At 36.7% G+C, this 23,614-nt stretch overlaps 37 non-coding genes across 37 annotated transcripts; all 37 read right to left on the bottom strand.

Moving 5' to 3' along the window:
* Positions 1-1,287: 1,287 nt before the first annotated feature.
* trnal-caa (transfer RNA leucine (anticodon CAA)) lies at positions 1,288-1,399 on the bottom strand. Its single transcript has 2 exons — positions 1,362-1,399; positions 1,288-1,333 (listed from the first exon to the last, which is right to left on the bottom strand). It is a non-coding gene; the product is annotated as a tRNA-Leu (tRNA).
* Positions 1,400-1,747: 348 nt separating this feature from the next.
* On the bottom strand, positions 1,748-1,859 carry trnal-caa (transfer RNA leucine (anticodon CAA)). The gene is made up of 2 exons: positions 1,822-1,859; positions 1,748-1,793 (listed from the first exon to the last, which is right to left on the bottom strand). It is a non-coding gene; the product is annotated as a tRNA-Leu (tRNA).
* Positions 1,860-2,207: 348 nt separating this feature from the next.
* trnal-caa (transfer RNA leucine (anticodon CAA)) lies at positions 2,208-2,319 on the bottom strand. Its single transcript has 2 exons — positions 2,282-2,319; positions 2,208-2,253 (listed from the first exon to the last, which is right to left on the bottom strand). It is a non-coding gene; the product is annotated as a tRNA-Leu (tRNA).
* A 348-nt stretch (positions 2,320-2,667) lies between these two features.
* On the bottom strand, positions 2,668-2,779 carry trnal-caa (transfer RNA leucine (anticodon CAA)). Its single transcript has 2 exons — positions 2,742-2,779; positions 2,668-2,713 (listed from the first exon to the last, which is right to left on the bottom strand). It is a non-coding gene; the product is annotated as a tRNA-Leu (tRNA).
* Positions 2,780-3,586: 807 nt separating this feature from the next.
* On the bottom strand, positions 3,587-3,698 carry trnal-caa (transfer RNA leucine (anticodon CAA)). Its single transcript has 2 exons — positions 3,661-3,698; positions 3,587-3,632 (listed from the first exon to the last, which is right to left on the bottom strand). It is a non-coding gene; the product is annotated as a tRNA-Leu (tRNA).
* Positions 3,699-4,046: 348 nt separating this feature from the next.
* trnal-caa (transfer RNA leucine (anticodon CAA)) lies at positions 4,047-4,158 on the bottom strand. Its single transcript has 2 exons — positions 4,121-4,158; positions 4,047-4,092 (listed from the first exon to the last, which is right to left on the bottom strand). It is a non-coding gene; the product is annotated as a tRNA-Leu (tRNA).
* Positions 4,159-4,506: 348 nt separating this feature from the next.
* Positions 4,507-4,618, bottom strand: trnal-caa (transfer RNA leucine (anticodon CAA)). Its single transcript has 2 exons — positions 4,581-4,618; positions 4,507-4,552 (listed from the first exon to the last, which is right to left on the bottom strand). It is a non-coding gene; the product is annotated as a tRNA-Leu (tRNA).
* A 348-nt stretch (positions 4,619-4,966) lies between these two features.
* Positions 4,967-5,078, bottom strand: trnal-caa (transfer RNA leucine (anticodon CAA)). The gene is made up of 2 exons: positions 5,041-5,078; positions 4,967-5,012 (listed from the first exon to the last, which is right to left on the bottom strand). It is a non-coding gene; the product is annotated as a tRNA-Leu (tRNA).
* Positions 5,079-5,426: 348 nt separating this feature from the next.
* On the bottom strand, positions 5,427-5,538 carry trnal-caa (transfer RNA leucine (anticodon CAA)). Its single transcript has 2 exons — positions 5,501-5,538; positions 5,427-5,472 (listed from the first exon to the last, which is right to left on the bottom strand). It is a non-coding gene; the product is annotated as a tRNA-Leu (tRNA).
* A 348-nt stretch (positions 5,539-5,886) lies between these two features.
* Positions 5,887-5,998, bottom strand: trnal-caa (transfer RNA leucine (anticodon CAA)). Its single transcript has 2 exons — positions 5,961-5,998; positions 5,887-5,932 (listed from the first exon to the last, which is right to left on the bottom strand). It is a non-coding gene; the product is annotated as a tRNA-Leu (tRNA).
* Positions 5,999-6,804: 806 nt separating this feature from the next.
* Positions 6,805-6,916, bottom strand: trnal-caa (transfer RNA leucine (anticodon CAA)). The gene is made up of 2 exons: positions 6,879-6,916; positions 6,805-6,850 (listed from the first exon to the last, which is right to left on the bottom strand). It is a non-coding gene; the product is annotated as a tRNA-Leu (tRNA).
* An 806-nt stretch (positions 6,917-7,722) lies between these two features.
* Positions 7,723-7,834, bottom strand: trnal-caa (transfer RNA leucine (anticodon CAA)). The gene is made up of 2 exons: positions 7,797-7,834; positions 7,723-7,768 (listed from the first exon to the last, which is right to left on the bottom strand). It is a non-coding gene; the product is annotated as a tRNA-Leu (tRNA).
* Positions 7,835-8,182: 348 nt separating this feature from the next.
* Positions 8,183-8,294, bottom strand: trnal-caa (transfer RNA leucine (anticodon CAA)). The gene is made up of 2 exons: positions 8,257-8,294; positions 8,183-8,228 (listed from the first exon to the last, which is right to left on the bottom strand). It is a non-coding gene; the product is annotated as a tRNA-Leu (tRNA).
* An 805-nt stretch (positions 8,295-9,099) lies between these two features.
* Positions 9,100-9,211, bottom strand: trnal-caa (transfer RNA leucine (anticodon CAA)). The gene is made up of 2 exons: positions 9,174-9,211; positions 9,100-9,145 (listed from the first exon to the last, which is right to left on the bottom strand). It is a non-coding gene; the product is annotated as a tRNA-Leu (tRNA).
* Positions 9,212-10,016: 805 nt separating this feature from the next.
* Positions 10,017-10,128, bottom strand: trnal-caa (transfer RNA leucine (anticodon CAA)). Its single transcript has 2 exons — positions 10,091-10,128; positions 10,017-10,062 (listed from the first exon to the last, which is right to left on the bottom strand). It is a non-coding gene; the product is annotated as a tRNA-Leu (tRNA).
* Positions 10,129-10,476: 348 nt separating this feature from the next.
* trnal-caa (transfer RNA leucine (anticodon CAA)) lies at positions 10,477-10,588 on the bottom strand. Its single transcript has 2 exons — positions 10,551-10,588; positions 10,477-10,522 (listed from the first exon to the last, which is right to left on the bottom strand). It is a non-coding gene; the product is annotated as a tRNA-Leu (tRNA).
* A 348-nt stretch (positions 10,589-10,936) lies between these two features.
* Positions 10,937-11,048, bottom strand: trnal-caa (transfer RNA leucine (anticodon CAA)). Its single transcript has 2 exons — positions 11,011-11,048; positions 10,937-10,982 (listed from the first exon to the last, which is right to left on the bottom strand). It is a non-coding gene; the product is annotated as a tRNA-Leu (tRNA).
* Positions 11,049-11,397: 349 nt separating this feature from the next.
* Positions 11,398-11,509, bottom strand: trnal-caa (transfer RNA leucine (anticodon CAA)). Its single transcript has 2 exons — positions 11,472-11,509; positions 11,398-11,443 (listed from the first exon to the last, which is right to left on the bottom strand). It is a non-coding gene; the product is annotated as a tRNA-Leu (tRNA).
* Positions 11,510-11,857: 348 nt separating this feature from the next.
* trnal-caa (transfer RNA leucine (anticodon CAA)) lies at positions 11,858-11,969 on the bottom strand. Its single transcript has 2 exons — positions 11,932-11,969; positions 11,858-11,903 (listed from the first exon to the last, which is right to left on the bottom strand). It is a non-coding gene; the product is annotated as a tRNA-Leu (tRNA).
* Positions 11,970-12,317: 348 nt separating this feature from the next.
* On the bottom strand, positions 12,318-12,429 carry trnal-caa (transfer RNA leucine (anticodon CAA)). Its single transcript has 2 exons — positions 12,392-12,429; positions 12,318-12,363 (listed from the first exon to the last, which is right to left on the bottom strand). It is a non-coding gene; the product is annotated as a tRNA-Leu (tRNA).
* Positions 12,430-12,777: 348 nt separating this feature from the next.
* Positions 12,778-12,889, bottom strand: trnal-caa (transfer RNA leucine (anticodon CAA)). The gene is made up of 2 exons: positions 12,852-12,889; positions 12,778-12,823 (listed from the first exon to the last, which is right to left on the bottom strand). It is a non-coding gene; the product is annotated as a tRNA-Leu (tRNA).
* Positions 12,890-13,237: 348 nt separating this feature from the next.
* On the bottom strand, positions 13,238-13,349 carry trnal-caa (transfer RNA leucine (anticodon CAA)). The gene is made up of 2 exons: positions 13,312-13,349; positions 13,238-13,283 (listed from the first exon to the last, which is right to left on the bottom strand). It is a non-coding gene; the product is annotated as a tRNA-Leu (tRNA).
* Positions 13,350-13,697: 348 nt separating this feature from the next.
* On the bottom strand, positions 13,698-13,809 carry trnal-caa (transfer RNA leucine (anticodon CAA)). Its single transcript has 2 exons — positions 13,772-13,809; positions 13,698-13,743 (listed from the first exon to the last, which is right to left on the bottom strand). It is a non-coding gene; the product is annotated as a tRNA-Leu (tRNA).
* A 349-nt stretch (positions 13,810-14,158) lies between these two features.
* trnal-caa (transfer RNA leucine (anticodon CAA)) lies at positions 14,159-14,270 on the bottom strand. Its single transcript has 2 exons — positions 14,233-14,270; positions 14,159-14,204 (listed from the first exon to the last, which is right to left on the bottom strand). It is a non-coding gene; the product is annotated as a tRNA-Leu (tRNA).
* A 1,729-nt stretch (positions 14,271-15,999) lies between these two features.
* trnal-caa (transfer RNA leucine (anticodon CAA)) lies at positions 16,000-16,111 on the bottom strand. The gene is made up of 2 exons: positions 16,074-16,111; positions 16,000-16,045 (listed from the first exon to the last, which is right to left on the bottom strand). It is a non-coding gene; the product is annotated as a tRNA-Leu (tRNA).
* An 808-nt stretch (positions 16,112-16,919) lies between these two features.
* Positions 16,920-17,031, bottom strand: trnal-caa (transfer RNA leucine (anticodon CAA)). The gene is made up of 2 exons: positions 16,994-17,031; positions 16,920-16,965 (listed from the first exon to the last, which is right to left on the bottom strand). It is a non-coding gene; the product is annotated as a tRNA-Leu (tRNA).
* Positions 17,032-17,379: 348 nt separating this feature from the next.
* On the bottom strand, positions 17,380-17,491 carry trnal-caa (transfer RNA leucine (anticodon CAA)). The gene is made up of 2 exons: positions 17,454-17,491; positions 17,380-17,425 (listed from the first exon to the last, which is right to left on the bottom strand). It is a non-coding gene; the product is annotated as a tRNA-Leu (tRNA).
* Positions 17,492-17,839: 348 nt separating this feature from the next.
* Positions 17,840-17,951, bottom strand: trnal-caa (transfer RNA leucine (anticodon CAA)). The gene is made up of 2 exons: positions 17,914-17,951; positions 17,840-17,885 (listed from the first exon to the last, which is right to left on the bottom strand). It is a non-coding gene; the product is annotated as a tRNA-Leu (tRNA).
* A 348-nt stretch (positions 17,952-18,299) lies between these two features.
* On the bottom strand, positions 18,300-18,411 carry trnal-caa (transfer RNA leucine (anticodon CAA)). The gene is made up of 2 exons: positions 18,374-18,411; positions 18,300-18,345 (listed from the first exon to the last, which is right to left on the bottom strand). It is a non-coding gene; the product is annotated as a tRNA-Leu (tRNA).
* A 348-nt stretch (positions 18,412-18,759) lies between these two features.
* trnal-caa (transfer RNA leucine (anticodon CAA)) lies at positions 18,760-18,871 on the bottom strand. The gene is made up of 2 exons: positions 18,834-18,871; positions 18,760-18,805 (listed from the first exon to the last, which is right to left on the bottom strand). It is a non-coding gene; the product is annotated as a tRNA-Leu (tRNA).
* Positions 18,872-19,219: 348 nt separating this feature from the next.
* trnal-caa (transfer RNA leucine (anticodon CAA)) lies at positions 19,220-19,331 on the bottom strand. Its single transcript has 2 exons — positions 19,294-19,331; positions 19,220-19,265 (listed from the first exon to the last, which is right to left on the bottom strand). It is a non-coding gene; the product is annotated as a tRNA-Leu (tRNA).
* Positions 19,332-19,680: 349 nt separating this feature from the next.
* On the bottom strand, positions 19,681-19,792 carry trnal-caa (transfer RNA leucine (anticodon CAA)). Its single transcript has 2 exons — positions 19,755-19,792; positions 19,681-19,726 (listed from the first exon to the last, which is right to left on the bottom strand). It is a non-coding gene; the product is annotated as a tRNA-Leu (tRNA).
* Positions 19,793-20,140: 348 nt separating this feature from the next.
* trnal-caa (transfer RNA leucine (anticodon CAA)) lies at positions 20,141-20,252 on the bottom strand. Its single transcript has 2 exons — positions 20,215-20,252; positions 20,141-20,186 (listed from the first exon to the last, which is right to left on the bottom strand). It is a non-coding gene; the product is annotated as a tRNA-Leu (tRNA).
* A 348-nt stretch (positions 20,253-20,600) lies between these two features.
* Positions 20,601-20,712, bottom strand: trnal-caa (transfer RNA leucine (anticodon CAA)). The gene is made up of 2 exons: positions 20,675-20,712; positions 20,601-20,646 (listed from the first exon to the last, which is right to left on the bottom strand). It is a non-coding gene; the product is annotated as a tRNA-Leu (tRNA).
* A 348-nt stretch (positions 20,713-21,060) lies between these two features.
* On the bottom strand, positions 21,061-21,172 carry trnal-caa (transfer RNA leucine (anticodon CAA)). The gene is made up of 2 exons: positions 21,135-21,172; positions 21,061-21,106 (listed from the first exon to the last, which is right to left on the bottom strand). It is a non-coding gene; the product is annotated as a tRNA-Leu (tRNA).
* Positions 21,173-21,520: 348 nt separating this feature from the next.
* Positions 21,521-21,632, bottom strand: trnal-caa (transfer RNA leucine (anticodon CAA)). Its single transcript has 2 exons — positions 21,595-21,632; positions 21,521-21,566 (listed from the first exon to the last, which is right to left on the bottom strand). It is a non-coding gene; the product is annotated as a tRNA-Leu (tRNA).
* A 1,724-nt stretch (positions 21,633-23,356) lies between these two features.
* trnal-caa (transfer RNA leucine (anticodon CAA)) lies at positions 23,357-23,468 on the bottom strand. Its single transcript has 2 exons — positions 23,431-23,468; positions 23,357-23,402 (listed from the first exon to the last, which is right to left on the bottom strand). It is a non-coding gene; the product is annotated as a tRNA-Leu (tRNA).
* Positions 23,469-23,614: the final 146 nt, after the last annotated feature.

Genomic DNA, 23,614 nt, shown 5'->3' with positions numbered 1-23,614 from the left:
GACCACTCGGTAATCCTGACAACTGTGAAACCTTAATATTAATATGTTTTTCAGGATTCTGTAACATAAAGTCTGATATGTCTGATGGAGACATGCAGAACTGAAGATACAAAGAACAGACAACAAAAAAATGCCAAAAGCTAATGAAGGATAGAGTAAAAAACATTTTTTAAGGAAATTGAAGAAGTGAGTGAATTCTAAGCTAGGCATATGATGACCTGTATCGAACGATTATTCACGTTTCATGTGTTTTCTGTTCTCAAATTATGACATCTATCAAACTGTTAATCACTGTTCATGTGTTTCCCTTTCAACCTTTGGAGAAATTCTCGGTGTTGACAAAAGTATACTTTTTTAGGCAAGTGCTCTGTCAGAAGAGGGATTTGAACCATCGCCTCCAGTCGGAGACCAGAATACCCTTACAACCAGGAAGGTTTCTCACCTTGAGTCTGGCGCCTTAGACCACTCGGCCATCCTAACAACTATGAGCCCTTAAAATTCATATTTTTTCACGATTCTGTAACATAAAGTCTGATATGTCTGATGGAAACATGCAGATCTTAAGATACAAAGAACAGAAAAGAAAAAAATGTTAAAAGGTAATGAAAGATATAGTAAAAAAATTTTTTTTAAAGGAATTGTGTAACTTTTTGAATTCTAAACTAGGCATATGATGACCTGTATCGAACGATTATTCACATTTCATGTGTTTTCTGTTCTCAAATTATGACATCTATCAAACTATTAATCACTGTTCATGTGTTTCCCTTTCAACCTTTGGAGAAATTCTCGGTGTTGACAAAAGTATACTTTTTTAGGCAAGTGCTCTGTCAGAAGAGGGATTTGAACCCTCGCCTCCAGTCGGAGACCAGAATACCCTTACAACCAGGAAGGTTTCTCACCTTGTGTCTGGCGCCTTAGACCACTCGGCCATCCTGACAACTATGACCCATAAAATTCATATTTTTTCACGATTCTGTAACATAAAGTCTGATATGTCTGATGGAAACATGCAGATCTTAAGATACAAAGAACAGAAAAGAAAAAAATGTTAAAAGGTAATGAAAGATATAGTAAAAAAATTTTTTTTAAAGGAATTGTGTAACTTTTTGAATTCTAAACTAGGCATATGATGACCTGTATCGAACGATTATTCACATTTCATGTGTTTTCTGTTCTCAAATTATGACATCTATCAAACTATTAATCACTGTTCATGTGTTTCCCTTTCAACCTTTGGAGAAATTCTCGGTGTTGACAAAAGTATACTTTTTTAGGCAAAAGCTCTGTCAGAAGAGGGATTTGAACCCTCGCCTCCAGTCGGAGACCAGAATACCCTTATAACCAGGAAGGTTTCTCACCTTGAGTCTGGCGCCTTAGACCACTCGGCCATCCTGACAACTGTGAAACCTTAATATTAATATGTTTTTCAGGATTCTGTAACATAAAGTCTGATATGTCTGATGGAGACATGCAGAACTGAAGATACAAAGAACAGACAACAAAAAAATGCCAAAAGCTAATGAAGGATAGAGTAAAAAACATTTTTTAAGGAAATTGAAGAAGTGAGTGAATTCTAAGCTAGGCATATGATGACCTGTATCGAACGATTATTCACGTTTCATGTGTTTTCTGTTCTCAAATTATGACATCTATCAAACTGTTAATCACTGTTCATGTGTTTCCCTTTCAACCTTTGGAGAAATTCTCGGTGTTGACAAAAGTATACTTTTTTAGGCAAAAGCTCTGTCAGAAGAGGGATTTGAACCCTCGCCTCCAGTCGGAGACCAGAATACCCTTATAACCAGGAAGGTTTCTCACCTTGAGTCTGGCGCCTTAGACCACTCGGCCATCCTGACAACTGTGAAACCTTAATATTAATATGTTTTTCAGGATTCTGTAACATAAAGTCTGATATGTCTGATGGAGACATGCAGAACTGAAGATACAAAGAACAGACAACAAAAAAATGCCAAAAGCTAATGAAGGATAGAGTAAAAAACATTTTTTAAGGAAATTGAAGAAGTGAGTGAATTCTAAGCTAGGCATATGATGACCTGTATCGAACGATTATTCACGTTTCATGTGTTTTCTGTTCTCAAATTATGACATCTATCAAACTGTTAATCACTGTTCATGTGTTTCCCTTTCAACCTTTGGAGAAATTCTCGGTGTTGACAAAAGTATACTTTTTTAGGCAAGTGCTCTGTCAGAAGAGGGATTTGAACCCTCGCCTCCAGTCGGAGACCAGAATACCCTTATAACCAGGAAGGTTTCTCACCTTGAGTCTGGCGCCTTAGACCACTCGGCCATCCTGACAACTGTGAAACCTTAATATTAATATGTTTTTCAGGATTCTGTAACATAAAGTCTGATATGTCTGATGGAGACATGCAGAACTGAAGATACAAAGAACAGACAACAAAAAAATGCCAAAAGCTAATGAAGGATAGAGTAAAAAACATTTTTTAAGGAAATTGAAGAAGTGAGTGAATTCTAAGCTAGGCATATGATGACCTGTATCGAACGATTATTCACGTTTCATGTGTTTTCTGTTCTCAAATTATGACATCTATCAAACTGTTAATCACTGTTCATGTGTTTCCCTTTCAACCTTTGGAGAAATTCTCGGTGTTGACAAAAGTATACTTTTTTAGGCAAGTGCTCTGTCAGAAGAGGGATTTGAACCCTCGCCTCCAGTCGGAGACCAGAATACCCTTACAACCAGGAAGGTTTCTCACCTTGAGTCTGGCGCCTTAGACCACTCGGCCATCCTGACAACTATGAGCCCTTAAAATTCATATTTTTTCACGATTCTGTAACATAAAGTCTGATATGTCTGATGGAAACATGCAGATCTTAAGATACAAAGAACAGAAAAGAAAAAAATGTTAAAAGGTAATGAAAGATATAGTAAAAAACTTTTTTTTAAAGGAATTGAGTAACTTTTTGAATTCTAAACTAGGCATATGATGACCTGTATCGAACGATTATTCACATTTCATGTGTTTTCTGTTCTCAAATTATGACATCTATCAAACTATTAATCACTGTTCATGTGTTTCCCTTTCAACCTTTGGAGAAATTCTCGGTGTTGACAAAAGTATACTTTTTTAGGCAAAAGCTCTGTCAGAAGAGGGATTTGAACCCTCGCCTCCAGTCGGAGACCAGAATACCCTTACAACCAGGAAGGTTTCTCACCTTGTGTCTGGCGCCTTAGACCACTCGGCCATCCTGACAACTATGACCCATAAAATTCATATTTTTTCACGATTCTGTAACATAAAGTCTGATATGTCTGATGGAAACATGCAGATCTTAAGATACAAAGAACAGAAAAGAAAAAAATGTTAAAAGGTAATGAAAGATATAGTAAAAAACTTTTTTTTAAAGGAATTGAGTAACTTTTTGAATTCTAAACTAGGCATATGATGACCTGTATCGAACGATTATTCACATTTCATGTGTTTTCTGTTCTCAAATTATGACATCTATCAAACTATTAATCACTGTTCATGTGTTTCCCTTTCAACCTTTGGAGAAATTCTCGGTGTTGACAAAAGTATACTTTTTTAGGCAAAAGCTCTGTCAGAAGAGGGATTTGAACCCTCGCCTCCAGTCGGAGACCAGAATACCCTTATAACCAGGAAGGTTTCTCACCTTGAGTCTGGCGCCTTAGACCACTCGGCCATCCTGACAACTGTGAAACCCTAATATTAATATGTTTTTCAGGATTCTGTAACATAAAGTCTGATATGTCTGATGGAGACATGCAGAACTGAAGATACAAAGAACAGACAACAAAAAAATGCCAAAAGCTAATGAAGGATAGAGTAAAAAACATTTTTTAAGGAAATTGAAGAAGTGAGTGAATTCTAAGCTAGGCATATGATGACCTGTATCGAACGATTATTCACGTTTCATGTGTTTTCTGTTCTCAAATTATGACATCTATCAAACTGTTAATCACTGTTCATGTGTTTCCCTTTCAACCTTTGGAGAAATTCTCGGTGTTGACAAAAGTATACTTTTTTAGGCAAGTGCTCTGTCAGAAGAGGGATTTGAACCCTCGCCTCCAGTCGGAGACCAGAATACCCTTACAACCAGGAAGGTTTCTCACCTTGAGTCTGGCGCCTTAGACCACTCGGCCATCCTGACAACTATGAACCCTTAAAATTCATATTTTTTCACGATTCTGTAACATAAAGTCTGATATGTCTGATGGAAACATGCAGATCTTAAGATACAAAGAACAGAAAAGAAAAAAATGTTAAAAGGTAATGAAAGATATAGTAAAAAACTTTTTTTTAAAGGAATTGAGTAACTTTTTGAATTCTAAACTAGGCATATGATGACCTGTATCGAACGATTATTCACATTTCATGTGTTTTCTGTTCTCAAATTATGACATCTATCAAACTATTAATCACTGTTCATGTGTTTCCCTTTCAACCTTTGGAGAAATTCTCGGTGTTGACAAAAGTATACTTTTTTAGGCAAAAGCTCTGTCAGAAGAGGGATTTGAACCCTCGCCTCCAGTCGGAGACCAGAATACCCTTATAACCAGGAAGGTTTCTCACCTTGAGTCTGGCGCCTTAGACCACTCGGCCATCCTGACAACTGTGAAACCTTAATATTAATATGTTTTTCAGGATTCTGTAACATAAAGTCTGATATGTCTGATGGAGACATGCAGAACTGAAGATACAAAGAACAGACAACAAAAAAATGCCAAAAGCTAATGAAGGATAGAGTAAAAAACATTTTTTAAGGAAATTGAAGAAGTGAGTGAATTCTAAGCTAGGCATATGATGACCTGTATCGAACGATTATTCACGTTTCATGTGTTTTCTGTTCTCAAATTATGACATCTATCAAACTGTTAATCACTGTTCATGTGTTTCCCTTTCAACCTTTGGAGAAATTCTCGGTGTTGACAAAAGTATACTTTTTTAGGCAAGTGCTCTGTCAGAAGAGGGATTTGAACCCTCGCCTCCAGTCGGAGACCAGAATACCCTTATAACCAGGAAGGTTTCTCACCTTGAGTCTGGCGCCTTAGACCACTCGGCCATCCTGACAACTGTGAAACCTTAATATTAATATGTTTTTCAGGATTCTGTAACATAAAGTCTGATATGTCTGATGGAGACATGCAGAACTGAAGATACAAAGAACAGACAACAAAAAAATGCCAAAAGCTAATGAAGGATAGAGTAAAAAACATTTTTTAAGGAAATTGAAGAAGTGAGTGAATTCTAAGCTAGGCATATGATGACCTGTATCGAACGATTATTCACGTTTCATGTGTTTTCTGTTCTCAAATTATGACATCTATCAAACTGTTAATCACTGTTCATGTGTTTCCCTTTCAACCTTTGGAGAAATTCTCGGTGTTGACAAAAGTATACTTTTTTAGGCAAGTGCTCTGTCAGAAGAGGGATTTGAACCCTCGCCTCCAGTCGGAGACCAGAATACCCTTACAACCAGGAAGGTTTCTCACCTTGAGTCTGGCGCCTTAGACCACTCGGCCATCCTGACAACTATGAGCCCTTAAAATTCATATTTTTTCACGATTCTGTAACATAAAGTCTGATATGTCTGATGGAAACATGCAGATCTTAAGATACAAAGAACAGAAAAGAAAAAAATGTTAAAAGGTAATGAAAGATATAGTAAAAAACTTTTTTTTAAAGGAATTGAGTAACTTTTTGAATTCTAAACTAGGCATATGATGACCTGTATCGAACGATTATTCACATTTCATGTGTTTTCTGTTCTCAAATTATGACATCTATCAAACTATTAATCACTGTTCATGTGTTTCCCTTTCAACCTTTGGAGAAATTCTCGGTGTTGACAAAAGTATACTTTTTTAGGCAAAAGCTCTGTCAGAAGAGGGATTTGAACCCTCGCCTCCAGTCGGAGACCAGAATACCCTTATAACCAGGAAGGTTTCTCACCTTGAGTCTGGCGCCTTAGACCACTCGGCCATCCTGACAACTGTGAAACCTTAATATTAATATGTTTTTCAGGATTCTGTAACATAAAGTCTGATATGTCTGATGGAGACATGCAGAACTGAAGATACAAAGAACAGACAACAAAAAAATGCCAAAAGCTAATGAAGGATAGAGTAAAAAACATTTTTTAAGGAAATTGAAGAAGTGAGTGAATTCTAAGCTAGGCATATGATGACCTGTATCGAACGATTATTCACGTTTCATGTGTTTTCTGTTCTCAAATTATGACATCTATCAAACTATTAATCACTGTTCATGTGTTTCCCTTTCAACCTTTGGAGAAATTCTCGGTGTTGACAAAAGTATACTTTTTTAGGCAAAAGCTGTGTCAGAAGAAGGATTTGAACCCTCGCCTCCAATCGGACACCAGAATACCCCTATAGCCTGGAAAACTTCTCACCTTGAGTCTGGCTCTTAAGACACTCGCACATTATGACAACTCTGAAGCTTTGAAACTCACATCTTTCACGATTCTGTTACATAAAGTCTGATATGTCTGATGGAAACATGCAGATCTTAAGATACAAAGAACAGAAAAGAAAAAAATGTTAAAAGGTAATGAAAGATATAGTAAAAAACTTTTTTTTAAAGGAATTGAGTAACTTTTTGAATTCTAAACTAGGCATATGATGACCTGTATCGAACGATTATTCACATTTCATGTGTTTTCTGTTCTCAAATTATGACATCTATCAAACTATTAATCACTGTTCATGTGTTTCCCTTTCAACCTTTGGAGAAATTCTCGGTGTTGACAAAAGTATACTTTTTTAGGCAAAAGCTCTGTCAGAAGAGGGATTTGAACCCTCGCCTCCAGTCGGAGACCAGAATACCCTTATAACCAGGAAGGTTTCTCACCTTGAGTCTGGCGCCTTAGACCACTCGGCCATCCTGACACCTGTGCAACCCTAATATTAATATGTTTTTCAGGATTCTGTAACATAAAGTCTGATATGTCTGATGGAGACATGCAGAACTGAAGATACAAAGAACAGACAACAAAAAAATGCCAAAAGCTAATGAAGGATAGAGTAAAAAACATTTTTTAAGGAAATTGAAGAAGTGAGTGAATTCTAAGCTAGGCATATGATGACCTGTATCGAACGATTATTCACGTTTCATGTGTTTTCTGTTCTCAAATTATGACATCTATCAAACTATTAATCACTGTTCATGTGTTTCCCTTTCAACCTTTGGAGAAATTCTCGGTGTTGACAAAAGTATACTTTTTTAGGCAAAAGCTGTGTCAGAAGAAGGATTTGAACCCTCGCCTCCAATCGGACACCAGAATACCCCTATAGCCTGGAAAACTTCTCACCTTGAGTCTGGCTCTTAAGACACTCGCACATTATGACAACTCTGAAGCTTTGAAACTCACATCTTTCACGATTCTGTTACATAAAGTCTGATATGTCTGATGGAAACATGCAGATCTTAAGATACAAAGAACAGAAAAGAAAAAAATGTTAAAAGGTAATGAAAGATATAGTAAAAAACTTTTTTTTAAAGGAATTGAGTAACTTTTTGAATTCTAAACTAGGCATATGATGACCTGTATCGAACGATTATTCACATTTCATGTGTTTTCTGTTCTCAAATTATGACATCTATCAAACTATTAATCACTGTTCATGTGTTTCCCTTTCAACCTTTGGAGAAATTCTCGGTGTTGACAAAAGTATACTTTTTTAGGCAAAAGCTCTGTCAGAAGAGGGATTTGAACCCTCGCCTCCAGTCGGAGACCAGAATACCCTTATAACCAGGAAGGTTTCTCACCTTGAGTCTGGCGCCTTAGACCACTCGGCCATCCTGACAACTGTGCAACCCTAATATTAATATGTTTTTCAGGATTCTGTAACATAAAGTCTGATATGTCTGATGGAGACATGCAGAACTGAAGATACAAAGAACAGACAACAAAAAAATGCCAAAAGCTAATGAAGGATAGAGTAAAAAACATTTTTTAAGGAAATTGAAGAAGTGAGTGAATTCTAAGCTAGGCATATGATGACCTGTATCGAACGATTATTCACGTTTCATGTGTTTTCTGTTCTCAAATTATGACATCTATCAAACTGTTAATCACTGTTCATGTGTTTCCCTTTCAACCTTTGGAGAAATTCTCGGTGTTGACAAAAGTATACTTTTTTAGGCAAGTGCTCTGTCAGAAGAGGGATTTGAACCCTCGCCTCCAGTCGGAGACCAGAATACCCTTACAACCAGGAAGGTTTCTCACCTTGAGTCTGGCGCCTTAGACCACTCGGCCATCCTGACAACTATGAACCCTTAAAATTCATATTTTTTCACGATTCTGTAACATAAAGTCTGATATGTCTGATGGAAAATTGCAGAACTTAAGATACAAAGAACAGACAACAAAAAAATGCTAAAAGAAAGTGAAAGATAGAGTAAAAAACATTTTTTAAGGAAATTGAAAAAGTTAGTAAATTCTAAGCTAGGCATATGATGACCTGTATCGAACGATTATTCACGTTTCATGTGTTTTCTGTTCTCAAATTGTGACATCTATCAAACTATTAATCACTGTTCATGTGTTTTCCTTTCAACCTTTGGAGAATTTCTCGGTGTTGACCGAAAGCTACTTTTTTAGGCAAAAGCTGTGTCAGAAGAAGGATTTGAACCCTCGCCTCCAATCGGACACCAGAATACCCCTATAGCCTGGAAAACTTCTCACCTTGAGTCTGGCTCTTAAGACACTCGCACATTATGACAACTCTGAAGCTTTGAAACTCACATCTTTCACGATTCTGTTACATAAAGTCTGATATGTCTGATGGAAACATGCAGATCTTAAGATACAAAGAACAGAAAAGAAAAAAATGTTAAAAGGTAATGAAAGATATAGTAAAAAACTTTTTTTTAAAGGAATTGAGTAACTTTTTGAATTCTAAACTAGGCATATGATGACCTGTATCGAACGATTATTCACATTTCATGTGTTTTCTGTTCTCAAATTATGACATCTATCAAACTATTAATCACTGTTCATGTGTTTCCCTTTCAACCTTTGGAGAAATTCTCGGTGTTGACAAAAGTATACTTTTTTAGGCAAAAGCTCTGTCAGAAGAGGGATTTGAACCCTCGCCTCCAGTCGGAGACCAGAATACCCTTATAACCAGGAAGGTTTCTCACCTTGAGTCTGGCGCCTTAGACCACTCGGCCATCCTGACAACTATGAACCCTTAAAATTCATATTTTTTCACGATTCTGTAACATAAAGTCTGATATGTCTGATGGAAAATTGCAGAACTTAAGATACAAAGAACAGACAACAAAAAAATGCTAAAAGAAAGTGAAAGATAGAGTAAAAAACATTTTTTAAGGAAATTGAAAAAGTTAGTAAATTCTAAGCTAGGCATATGATGACCTGTATCGAACGATTATTCACGTTTCATGTGTTTTCTGTTCTCAAATTGTGACATCTATCAAACTATTAATCACTGTTCATGTGTTTTCCTTTCAACCTTTGGAGAATTTCTCGGTGTTGACCGAAAGCTACTTTTTTAGGCAAAAGCTGTGTCAGAAGAAGGATTTGAACCCTCGCCTCCAATCGGACACCAGAATACCCCTATAGCCTGGAAAACTTCTCACCTTGAGTCTGGCTCTTAAGACACTCGCACATTATGACAACTCTGAAGCTTTGAAACTCACATCTTTCACGATTCTGTAACATAAAGTCTGATATGTCTGATGGAAACATGCAGATCTTAAGATACAAAGAACAGAAAAGAAAAAAATGTTAAAAGGTAATGAAAGATATAGTAAAAAACTTTTTTTTAAAGGAATTGAGTAACTTTTTGAATTCTAAACTAGGCATATGATGACCTGTATCGAACGATTATTCACATTTCATGTGTTTTCTGTTCTCAAATTATGACATCTATCAAACTATTAATCACTGTTCATGTGTTTCCCTTTCAACCTTTGGAGAAATTCTCGGTGTTGACAAAAGTATACTTTTTTAGGCAAAAGCTCTGTCAGAAGAGGGATTTGAACCCTCGCCTCCAGTCGGAGACCAGAATACCCTTATAACCAGGAAGGTTTCTCACCTTGAGTCTGGCGCCTTAGACCACTCGGCCATCCTGACAACTGTGCAACCCTAATATTAATATGTTTTTCAGGATTCTGTAACATAAAGTCTGATATGTCTGATGGAGACATGCAGAACTGAAGATACAAAGAACAGACAACAAAAAAATGCCAAAAGCTAATGAAGGATAGAGTAAAAAACATTTTTTAAGGAAATTGAAGAAGTGAGTGAATTCTAAGCTAGGCATATGATGACCTGTATCGAACGATTATTCACGTTTCATGTGTTTTCTGTTCTCAAATTATGACATCTATCAAACTGTTAATCACTGTTCATGTGTTTCCCTTTCAACCTTTGGAGAAATTCTCGGTGTTGACAAAAGTATACTTTTTTAGGGAAGTGCTCTGTCAGAAGAGGGATTTGAACCCTCGCCTCCAGTCGGAGACCAGAATACCCTTACAACCAGGAAGGTTTCTCACCTTGAGTCTGGCGCCTTAGACCACTCGGCCATCCTGACAACTATGAACCCTTAAAATTCATATTTTTTCACGATTCTGTAACATAAAGTCTGATATGTCTGATGGAAACATGCAGATCTTAAGATACAAAGAACAGAAAAGAAAAAAATGTTAAAAGGTAATGAAAGATATAGTAAAAAACTTTTTTTTAAAGGAATTGAGTAACTTTTTGAATTCTAAACTAGGCATATGATGACCTGTATCGAACGATTATTCACATTTCATGTGTTTTCTGTTCTCAAATTATGACATCTATCAAACTATTAATCACTGTTCATGTGTTTCCCTTTCAACCTTTGGAGAAATTCTCGGTGTTGACAAAAGTATACTTTTTTAGGCAAAAGCTCTGTCAGAAGAGGGATTTGAACCCTCGCCTCCAGTCGGAGACCAGAATACCCTTATAACCAGGAAGGTTTCTCACCTTGAGTCTGGCGCCTTAGACCACTCGGCCATCCTGACAACTGTGAAACCCTTAATATTAATATGTTTTTCAGGATTCTGTAACATAAAGTCTGATATGTCTGATGGAGACATGCAGAACTGAAGATACAAAGAACAGACAACAAAAAAATGCCAAAAGCTAATGAAGGATAGAGTAAAAAACATTTTTTAAGGAAATTGAAGAAGTGAGTGAATTCTAAGCTAGGCATATGATGACCTGTATCGAACGATTATTCACGTTTCATGTGTTTTCTGTTCTCAAATTATGACATCTATCAAACTGTTAATCACTGTTCATGTGTTTCCCTTTCAACCTTTGGAGAAATTCTCGGTGTTGACAAAAGTATACTTTTTTAGGGAAGTGCTCTGTCAGAAGAGGGATTTGAACCCTCGCCTCCAGTCGGAGACCAGAATACCCTTACAACCAGGAAGGTTTCTCACCTTGAGTCTGGCGCCTTAGACCACTCGGCCATCCTGACAACTATGAACCCTTAAAATTCATATTTTTTCACGATTCTGTAACATAAAGTCTGATATGTCTGATGGAAACATGCAGATCTTAAGATACAAAGAACAGAAAAGAAAAAAATGTTAAAAGGTAATGAAAGATATAGTAAAAAACTTTTTTTTAAAGGAATTGAGTAACTTTTTGAATTCTAAACTAGGCATATGATGACCTGTATCGAACGATTATTCACATTTCATGTGTTTTCTGTTCTCAAATTATGACATCTATCAAACTATTAATCACTGTTCATGTGTTTCCCTTTCAACCTTTGGAGAAATTCTCGGTGTTGACAAAAGTATACTTTTTTAGGCAAAAGCTCTGTCAGAAGAGGGATTTGAACCCTCGCCTCCAGTCGGAGACCAGAATACCCTTATAACCAGGAAGGTTTCTCACCTTGAGTCTGGCGCCTTAGACCACTCGGCCATCCTGACAACTGTGAAACCCTAATATTAATATGTTTTTCAGGATTCTGTAACATAAAGTCTGATATGTCTGATGGAGACATGCAGAACTGAAGATACAAAGAACAGACAACAAAAAAATGCCAAAAGCTAATGAAGGATAGAGTAAAAAACATTTTTTAAGGAAATTGAAGAAGTGAGTGAATTCTAAGCTAGGCATATGATGACCTGTATCGAACGATTATTCACGTTTCATGTGTTTTCTGTTCTCAAATTATGACATCTATCAAACTGTTAATCACTGTTCATGTGTTTCCCTTTCAACCTTTGGAGAAATTCTCGGTGTTGACAAAAGTATACTTTTTTAGGGAAGTGCTCTGTCAGAAGAGGGATTTGAACCCTCGCCTCCAGTCGGAGACCAGAATACCCTTACAACCAGGAAGGTTTCTCACCTTGAGTCTGGCGCCTTAGACCACTCGGCCATCCTGACAACTATGAACCCTTAAAATTCATATTTTTTCACGATTCTGTAACATAAAGTCTGATATGTCTGATGGAAACATGCAGATCTTAAGATACAAAGAACAGAAAAGAAAAAAATGTTAAAAGGTAATGAAAGATATAGTAAAAAACTTTTTTTTAAAGGAATTGAGTAACTTTTTGAATTCTAAACTAGGCATATGATGACCTGTATCGAACGATTATTCACATTTCATGTGTTTTCTGTTCTCAAATTATGACATCTATCAAACTATTAATCACTGTTCATGTGTTTCCCTTTCAACCTTTGGAGAAATTCTCGGTGTTGACAAAAGTATACTTTTTTAGGCAAAAGCTCTGTCAGAAGAGGGATTTGAACCCTCGCCTCCAGTCGGAGACCAGAATACCCTTATAACCAGGAAGGTTTCTCACCTTGAGTCTGGCGCCTTAGACCACTCGGCCATCCTGACAACTGTGAAACCCTAATATTAATATGTTTTTCAGGATTCTGTAACATAAAGTCTGATATGTCTGATGGAGACATGCAGAACTGAAGATACAAAGAACAGACAACAAAAAAATGCCAAAAGCTAATGAAGGATAGAGTAAAAAACATTTTTTAAGGAAATTGAAGAAGTGAGTGAATTCTAAGCTAGGCATATGATGACCTGTATCGAACGATTATTCACGTTTCATGTGTTTTCTGTTCTCAAATTATGACATCTATCAAACTGTTAATCACTGTTCATGTGTTTCCCTTTCAACCTTTGGAGAAATTCTCGGTGTTGACAAAAGTATACTTTTTTAGGGAAGTGCTCTGTCAGAAGAGGGATTTGAACCCTCGCCTCCAGTCGGAGACCAGAATACCCTTACAACCAGGAAGGTTTCTCACCTTGAGTCTGGCGCCTTAGACCACTCGGCCATCCTGACAACTATGAACCCTTAAAATTCATATTTTTTCACGATTCTGTAACATAAAGTCTGATATGTCTGATGGAAACATGCAGATCTTAAGATACAAAGAACAGAAAAGAAAAAAATGTTAAAAGGTAATGAAAGATATAGTAAAAAACTTTTTTTTAAAGGAATTGAGTAACTTTTTGAATTCTAAACTAGGCATATGATGACCTGTATCGAACGATTATTCACATTTCATGTGTTTTCTGTTCTCAAATTATGACATCTATCAAACTATTAATCACTGTTCATGTGTTTCCCTTTCAACCTTTGGAGAAATTCTCGGTGTTGACAAAAGTATACTTTTTTAGGCAAAAGCTCTGTCAGAAGAGGGATTTGAACCCTCGCCTCCAGTCGGAGACCAGAATACCCTTATAACCAGGAAGGTTTCTCACCTTGAGTCTGGCGCCTTAGACCACTCGGCCATCCTGACAACTGTGAAACCCTTAATATTAATATGTTTTTCAGGATTCTGTAACATAAAGTCTGATATGTCTGATGGAGACATGCAGAACTGAAGATACAAAGAACAGACAACAAAAAAATGCCAAAAGCTAATGAAGGATAGAGTAAAAAACATTTTTTAAGGAAATTGAAGAAGTGAGTGAATTCTAAGCTAGGCATATGATGACCTGTATCGAACGATTATTCACGTTTCATGTGTTTTCTGTTCTCAAATTATGACATCTATCAAACTGTTAATCACTGTTCATGTGTTTCCCTTTCAACCTTTGGAGAAATTCTCGGTGTTGACAAAAGTATACTTTTTTAGGGAAGTGCTCTGTCAGAAGAGGGATTTGAACCCTCGCCTCCAGTCGGAGACCAGAATACCCTTACAACCAGGAAGGTTTCTCACCTTGAGTCTGGCGCCTTAGACCACTCGGCCATCCTGACAACTATGAACCCTTAAAATTCATATTTTTTCACGATTCTGTAACATAAAGTCTGATATGTCTGATGGAAACATGCAGATCTTAAGATACAAAGAACAGAAAAGAAAAAAATGTTAAAAGGTAATGAAAGATATAGTAAAAAACTTTTTTTTAAAGGAATTGAGTAACTTTTTGAATTCTAAACTAGGCATATGATGACCTGTATCGAACGATTATTCACATTTCATGTGTTTTCTGTTCTCAAATTATGACATCTATCAAACTATTAATCACTGTTCATGTGTTTCCCTTTCAACCTTTGGAGAAATTCTCGGTGTTGACAAAAGTATACTTTTTTAGGCAAAAGCTCTGCCAGAAGAGGGATTTGAACCCTCGCCTCCAGTCGGAGACCAGAATACCCTTATAACCAGGAAGGTTTCTCACCTTGAGTCTGGCGCCTTAGACCACTCGGCCATCCTGACAACTGTGAACCCTTAATATTAATATGTTTTTCAGGATTCTGTAACATAAAGTCTGATATGTCTGATGGAGACATGCAGAACTGAAGATACAAAGAACAGACAACAAAAAAATGCCAAAAGCAAATGAAGGATAGAGTAAAAAACATTTTTTAAGGAAATTGAAGAATTGAGTGAATTCTAAGCTAGGCATATGATGACCTGTATCGAACGATTATTCACGTTTCATGTGTTTTCTGTTCTCAAATTGTGACATCTATCAAACTATTAATCACTGTTCATGTGTTTTCCTTTCAACCTTTGGAGAAATTCTCGGTGTTGACAAAAGTATACTTTTTTAGGGAAGTGCTCTGTCAGAAGAGGGATTTGAACCCTCGCCTCCAGTCGGCGACCAGAATACCCTTACAACCAGGAAGGTTTCTCACCTTGAGTCTGGCGCCTTAGACCACTCGGCCATCCTGACAACTATGAAACCTTAAAATTCATATTTTTTCACGATTCTGTAACATAAAGTCTGATATGTCTGATGGAAACATGCAGATCTTAAGATACAAAGAACAGAAAAGAAAAAAATGTTAAAAGGTAATGAAAGATATAGTAAAAAACTTTTTTTTAAAGGAATTGAGTAACTTTTTGAATTCTAAACTAGGCATATGATGACCTGTATCGAACGATTATTCACATTTCATGTGTTTTCTGTTCTCAAATTATGACATCTATCAAACTATTAATCACTGTTCATGTGTTTCCCTTTCAACCTTTGGAGAAATTCTCGGTGTTGACAAAAGTATACTTTTTTAGGCAAAAGCTCTGTCATAAGAGGGATTTGAACCCTCGCCTCCAGTCGGAGACCAGAATACCCTTATAACCAGGAAGGTTTCTCACCTTGAGTCTGGCGCCTTAGACCACTCGGCCATCCTGACAACTGTGAAACCCTTAATATTAATATGTTTTTCAGGATTCTGTAACATAAAGTCTGATATGTCTGATGGAGACATGCAGAACTGAAGATACAAAGAACAGACAACAAAAAAATGCCAAAAGCTAATGAAGGATAGAGTAAAAAACATTTTTTAAGGAAATTGAAGAAGTGAGTGAATTCTAAGCTAGGCATATGATGACCTGTATCGAACGATTATTCACGTTTCATGTGTTTTCTGTTCTCAAATTATGACATCTATCAAACTGTTAATCACTGTTCATGTGTTTCCCTTTCAACCTTTGGAGAAATTCTCGGTGTTGACAAAAGTATACTTTTTTAGGCAAGTGCTCTGTCAGAAGAGGGATTTGAACCCTCGCCTCCAGTCGGAGACCAGAATACCCTTACAACCAGGAAGGTTTCTCACCTTGAGTCTGGCGCCTTAGACCACTCGGCCATCCTGACAACTATGAGCCCTTAAAATTCATATTTTTTCACGATTCTGTAACATAAAGTCTGATATGTCTGATGGAAACATGCAGATCTTAAGATACAAAGAACAGAAAAGAAAAAAATGTTAAAAGGTAATGAAAGATATAGTAAAAAACTTTTTTTTAAAGGAATTGAGTAACTTTTTGAATTCTAAACTAGGCATATGATGACCTGTATCGAACGATTATTCACATTTCATGTGTTTTCTGTTCTCAAATTATGACATCTATCAAACTATTAATCACTGTTCATGTGTTTCCCTTTCAACCTTTGGAGAAATTCTCGGTGTTGACAAAAGTATACTTTTTTAGGCAAAAGCTCTGTCAGAAGATCGATTTGAACCCTCGGCTCCAGTCGGAGACCAGAATACCCTTATAACCAGGAAGGTTTCTCACCTTGAGTCTGGCGCCTTAGACCACTCGGCCATCCTGACAACTATGAACCCTTAAAATTCATATTTTTTCACGATTCTGTAACATAAAGTCTGATATGTCTGATGGAAACATGCAGATCTTAAGATACAAAGAACAGAAAAGAAAAAAATGTTAAAAGGTAATGAAAGATATAGTAAAAAACTTTTTTTTAAAGGAATTGAGTAACTTTTTGAATTCTAAACTAGGCATATGATGACCTGTATCGAACGATTATTCACATTTCATGTGTTTTCTGTTCTCAAATTATGACATCTATCAAACTATTAATCACTGTTCATGTGTTTCCCTTTCAACCTTTGGAGAAATTCTCGGTGTTGACAAAAGTATACTTTTTTAGGCAAAAGCTCTGTCAGAAGAGGGATTTGAACCCTCGCCTCCAGTCGGAGACCAGAATACCCTTATAACCAGGAAGGTTTCTCACCTTGAGTCTGGCGCCTTAGACCACTCGGCCATCCTGACAACTGTGAACCCTTAATATTAATATGTTTTTCAGGATTCTGTAACATAAAGTCTGATATGTCTGATGGAGACATGCAGAACTGAAGATACAAAGAACAGACAACAAAAAAATGCCAAAAGCTAATGAAGGATAGAGTAAAAAACATTTTTTAAGGAAATTGAAGAAGTGAGTGAATTCTAAGCTAGGCATATGATGACCTGTATCGAACGATTATTCACGTTTCATGTGTTTTCTGTTCTCAAATTATGACATCTATCAAACTGTTAATCACTGTTCATGTGTTTCCCTTTCAACCTTTGGAGAAATTCTCGGTGTTGACAAAAGTATACTTTTTTAGGCAAGTGCTCTGTCAGAAGAGGGATTTGAACCCTCGCCTCCAGTCGGAGACCAGAATACCCTTACAACCAGGAAGGTTTCTCACCTTGAGTCTGGCGCCTTAGACCACTCGGCCATCCTGACAACTATGAGCCCTTAAAATTCATATTTTTTCACGATTCTGTAACATAAAGTCTGATATGTCTGATGGAAACATGCAGATCTTAAGATACAAAGAACAGAAAAGAAAAAAATGTTAAAAGGTAATGAAAGATATAGTAAAAAACTTTTTTTTAAAGGAATTGAGTAACTTTTTGAATTCTAAACTAGGCATATGATGACCTGTATCGAACGATTATTCACATTTCATGTGTTTTCTGTTCTCAAATTATGACATCTATCAAACTATTAATCACTGTTCATGTGTTTCCCTTTCAACCTTTGGAGAAATTCTCGGTGTTGACAAAAGTATACTTTTTTAGGCAAAAGCTCTGTCAGAAGAGGGATTTGAACCCTCGCCTCCAGTCGGAGACCAGAATACCCTTATAACCAGGAAGGTTTCTCACCTTGAGTCTGGCGCCTTAGACCACTCGGCCATCCTGACAACTGTGAAACCCTAATATTAATATGTTTTTCAGGATTCTGTAACATAAAGTCTGATATGTCTGATGGAGACATGCAGAACTGAAGATACAAAGAACAGACAACAAAAAAATGCCAAAAGCTAATGAAGGATAGAGTAAAAAACATTTTTTAAGGAAATTGAAGAAGTGAGTGAATTCTAAGCTAGGCATATGATGACCTGTATCGAACGATTATTCACGTTTCATGTGTTTTCTGTTCTCAAATTATGACATCTATCAAACTGTTAATCACTGTTCATGTGTTTCCCTTTCAACCTTTGGAGAAATTCTCGGTGTTGACAAAAGTATACTTTTTTAGGCAAGTGCTCTGTCAGAAGAGGGATTTGAACCCTCGCCTCCAGTCGGAGACCAGAATACCCTTACAACCAGGAAGGTTTCTCACCTTGAGTCTGGCGCCTTAGACCACTCGGCCATCCTGACAACTATGAGCCCTTAAAATTCATATTTTTTCACGATTCTGTAACATAAAGTCTGATATGTCTGATGGAAACATGCAGATCTTAAGATACAAAGAACAGAAAAGAAAAAAATGTTAAAAGGTAATGAAAGATATAGTAAAAAACTTTTTTTTAAAGGAATTGAGTAACTTTTTGAATTCTAAACTAGGCATATGATGACCTGTATCGAACGATTATTCACATTTCATGTGTTTTCTGTTCTCAAATTATGACATCTATCAAACTATTAATCACTGTTCATGTGTTTCCCTTTCAACCTTTGGAGAAATTCTCGGTGTTGACAAAAGTATACTTTTTTAGGCAAAAGCTCTGTCAGAAGAGGGATTTGAACCCTCGCCTCCAGTCGGAGACCAGAATACCCTTACAACCAGGAAGGTTTCTCACCTTGAGTCTGGCGCCTTAGACCACTCGGCCATCCTGACAACTATGAAACCTTAAAATTCATATTTTTTCACGATTCTGTAACATAAAGTCTGATATGTCTGATGGAAACATGCAGATCTTAAGATACAAAGAACAGAAAAGAAAAAAATGTTAAAAGGTAATGAAAGATATAGTAAAAAACTTTTTTTTAAAGGAATTGAGTAACTTTTTGAATTCTAAACTAGGCATATGATGACCTGTATCGAACGATTATTCACATTTCATGTGTTTTCTGTTCTCAAATTATGACATCTATCAAACTATTAATCACTGTTCATGTGTTTCCCTTTCAACCTTTGGAGAAATTCTCGGTGTTGACAAAAGTATACTTTTTTAGGCAAAAGCTCTGTCAGAAGAGGGATTTGAACCCTCGCCTCCAGTCGGAGACCAGAATACCCTTATAACCAGGAAGGTTTCTCACCTTGAGTCTGGCGCCTTAGACCACTCGGCCATCCTGACAACTGTGAAACCCTTAATATTAATATGTTTTTCAGGATTCTGTAACATAAAGTCTGATATGTCTGATGGAGACATGCAGAACTGAAGATACAAAGAACAGACAACAAAAAAATGCCAAAAGCTAATGAAGGATAGAGTAAAAAACATTTTTTAAGGAAATTGAAGAAGTGAGTGAATTCTAAGCTAGGCATATGATGACCTGTATCGAACGATTATTCACGTTTCATGTGTTTTCTGTTCTCAAATTATGACATCTATCAAACTGTTAATCACTGTTCATGTGTTTCCCTTTCAACCTTTGGAGAAATTCTCGGTGTTGACAAAAGTATACTTTTTTAGGCAAGTGCTCTGTCAGAAGAGGGATTTGAACCCTCGCCTCCAGTCGGAGACCAGAATACCCTTACAACCAGGAAGGTTTCTCACCTTGAGTCTGGCGCCTTAGACCACTCGGCCATCCTGACAACTATGAGCCCTTAAAATTCATATTTTTTCACGATTCTGTAACATAAAGTCTGATATGTCTGATGGAAACATGCAGATCTTAAGATACAAAGAACAGAAAAGAAAAAAATGTTAAAAGGTAATGAAAGATATAGTAAAAAACTTTTTTTTAAAGGAATTGAGTAACTTTTTGAATTCTAAACTAGGCATATGATGACCTGTATCGAACGATTATTCACATTTCATGTGTTTTCTGTTCTCAAATTATGACATCTATCAAACTATTAATCACTGTTCATGTGTTTCCCTTTCAACCTTTGGAGAAATTCTCGGTGTTGACAAAAGTATACTTTTTTAGGCAAAAGCTCTGTCAGAAGAGGGATTTGAACCCTCGCCTCCAGTCGGAGACCAGAATACCCTTATAACCAGGAAGGTTTCTCACCTTGAGTCTGGCGCCTTAGACCACTCGGCCATCCTGACAACTGTGAAACCCTAATATTAATATGTTTTTCAGGATTCTGTAACATAAAGTCTGATATGTCTGATGGAGACATGCAGAACTGAAGATACAAAGAACAGACAACAAAAAAATGCCAAAAGCTAATGAAGGATAGAGTAAAAAACATTTTTTAAGGAAATTGAAGAAGTGAGTGAATTCTAAGCTAGGCATATGATGACCTGTATCGAACGATTATTCACATTTCATGTGTTTTCTGTTCTCAAATTATGACATCTATCAAACTATTAATCACTGTTCATGTGTTTCCCTTTCAACCTTTGGAGAAATTCTCGGTGTTGACAAAAGTATACTTTTTTAGGCAAAAGCTCTGTCAGAAGAGGGATTTGAACCCTCGCCTCCAGTCGGAGACCAGAATACCCTTATAACCAGGAAGGTTTCTCACCTTGAGTCTGGCGCCTTAGACCACTCGGCCATCCTGACAACTGTGAACCCTTAATATTAATATGTTTTTCAGGATTCTGTAACATAAAGTCTGATATGTCTGATGGAGACATGCAGAACTGAAGATACAAAGAACAGACAACAAAAAAATGCCAAAAGCTAATGAAGGATAGAGTAAAAAACATTTTTTAAGGAAATTGAAGAAGTGAGTGAATTCTAAGCTAGGCATATGATGACCTGTATCGAACGATTATTCACGTTTCATGTGTTTTCTGTTCTCAAATTATGACATCTATCAAACTGTTAATCACTGTTCATGTGTTTCCCTTTCAACCTTTGGAGAAATTCTCGGTGTTGACAAAAGTATACTTTTTTAGGCAAGTGCTCTGTCAGAAGAGGGATTTGAACCCTCGCCTCCAGTCGGAGACCAGAATACCCTTACAACCAGGAAGGTTTCTCACCTTGAGTCTGGCGCCTTAGACCACTCGGCCATCCTGACAACTATGAGCCCTTAAAATTCATATTTTTTCACGATTCTGTAACATAAAGTCTGATATGTCTGATGGAAACATGCAGATCTTAAGATACAAAGAACAGAAAAGAAAAAAATGTTAAAAGGTAATGAAAGATATAGTAAAAAACTTTTTTTTAAAGGAATTGAGTAACTTTTTGAATTCTAAACTAGGCATATGATGACCTGTATCGAACGATTATTCACATTTCATGTGTTTTCTGTTCTCAAATTGTGACATCTATCAAACTATTAATCACTGTTCATGTGTTTCCCTTTCAACCTTTGGAGAAATTCTCGGTGTTGACAAAAGTATACTTTTTTAGGCAAAAGCTCTGTCAGAAGAGGGATTTGAACCCTCGCCTCCAGTCGGAGACCAGAATACCCTTATAACCAGGAAGGTTTCTCACCTTGAGTCTGGCGCCTTAGACCACTCGGCCATCCTGACAACTGTGAAACCCTAATATTAATATGTTTTTCAGGATTCTGTAACATAAAGTCTGATATGTCTGATGGAGACATGCAGAACTGAAGATACAAAGAACAGACAACAAAAAAATGCCAAAAGCTAATGAAGGATAGAGTAAAAAACATTTTTTAAGGAAATTGAAGAAGTGAGTGAATTCTAAGCTAGGCATATGATGACCTGTATCGAACGATTATTCACGTTTCATGTGTTTTCTGTTCTCAAATTGTGACATCTATCAAACTATTAATCACTGTTCATGTGTTTTCCTTTCAACCTTTGGAGAATTTCTCGGTGTTGACCGAAAGCTACTTTTTTTAGGCAAAAGCTGTGTCAGAAGAGGGATTTGAACCATCGCCTCCAGTCGGAGACCAGAATACCCTTATAACCAGGATGGTTTCTCACCTTGAGTCTGGCGCCTTAGACCACTCGGCCATCCTGACAACTGTGAAACCCTAATATTAATATGTTTTTCAGGATTCTGTAACATAAAGTCTGATATGTCTGATGGAGACATGCAGAACTGAAGATACAAAGAACAGACAACAAAAAAATGCCAAAAGCTAATGAAGGATAGAGTAAAAAACATTTTTTAAGGAAATTGAAGAAGTGAGTGAATTCTAAGCTAGGCATATGATGACCTGTATCGAACGATTATTCACGTTTCATGTGTTTTCTGTTCTCAAATTATGACATCTATCAAACTGTTAATCACTGTTCATGTGTTTCCCTTTCAACCTTTGGAGAAATTCTCGGTGTTGACAAAAGTATACTTTTTTAGGCAAGTGCTCTGTCAGAAGAGGGATTTGAACCCTCGCCTCCAGTCGGCGACCAGAATACCCTTACAACCAGGAAGGTTTCTCACCTTGAGTCTGGCGCCTTAGACCACTCGGCCATCCTGACAACTATGAACCCTTAAAATTCATATTTTTTCACGATTCTGTAACATAAAGTCTGATATGTCTGATGGAAACATGCAGATCTTAAGATACAAAGAACAGAAAAGAAAAAAATGTTAAAAGGTAATGAAAGATATAGTAAAAAACTATTTTTTAAAGGAATTGAGTAACTTTTTGAATTCTAAACTAGGCATATGATGACCTGTATCGAACGATTATTCACATTTCATGTGTTTTCTGTTCTCAAATTATGACATCTATCAAACTATTAATCACTGTTCATGTGTTTCCCTTTCAACCTTTGGAGAAATTCTCGGTGTTGACAAAAGTATACTTTTTTAGGCAAAAGCTTTGTCAGAAGAGGGATTTGAACCCTCGCCTCGGGGACCAGAATACCCTTATAACAAGGAAGGTTTCTCACCTTGAGTCTGGCGCCTTAGACCACTCGGCCATCCTGACAACTATGAAACCTTAAAATTCATATTTTTTCACGATTCTGTAACATAAAGTCTGATATGTCTGATGGAAACATGCAGATCTTAAGATACAAAGAACAGAAAAGAAAAAAATGTTAAAAGGTAATGAAAGATATAGTAAAAAACTTTTTTTTAAAGGAATTGAGTAACTTTTTGAATTCTAAACTAGGCATATGATGACCTGTATCGAACGATTATTCACATTTCATGTGTTTTCTGTTCTCAAATTATGACATCTATCAAACTATTAATCACTGTTCATGTGTTTCCCTTTCAACCTTTGGAGAAATTCTCGGTGTTGACAAAAGTATACTTTTTTAGGCAAAAGCTCTGTCAGAAGAGGGATTTGAACCCTCGCCTCCAGTCGGAGACCAGAATACCCTTATAACCAGGAAGGTTTCTCACCTTGAGTCTGGCGCCTTAGACCACTCGGCCATCCTGACAACTATGAACCCTTAAAATTCATATTTTTTCACGATTCTGTAACATAAAGTCTGATATGTCTGATGGAGACATGCAGAACTGAAGATACAAAGAACAGACAACAAAAAAATGCCAAAAGCTAATGAAGGATAGAGTAAAAAACATT

The sequence above is a fragment of the Salvelinus alpinus genome, chromosome 19 (assembly GCF_045679555.1).
Source record: "Salvelinus alpinus chromosome 19, SLU_Salpinus.1, whole genome shotgun sequence".
In the NCBI taxonomy this organism is placed as follows: Eukaryota; Metazoa; Chordata; class Actinopteri; order Salmoniformes; family Salmonidae; genus Salvelinus; species Salvelinus alpinus.
This window is presented reverse-complemented; position numbering and strand designations above follow the sequence as displayed.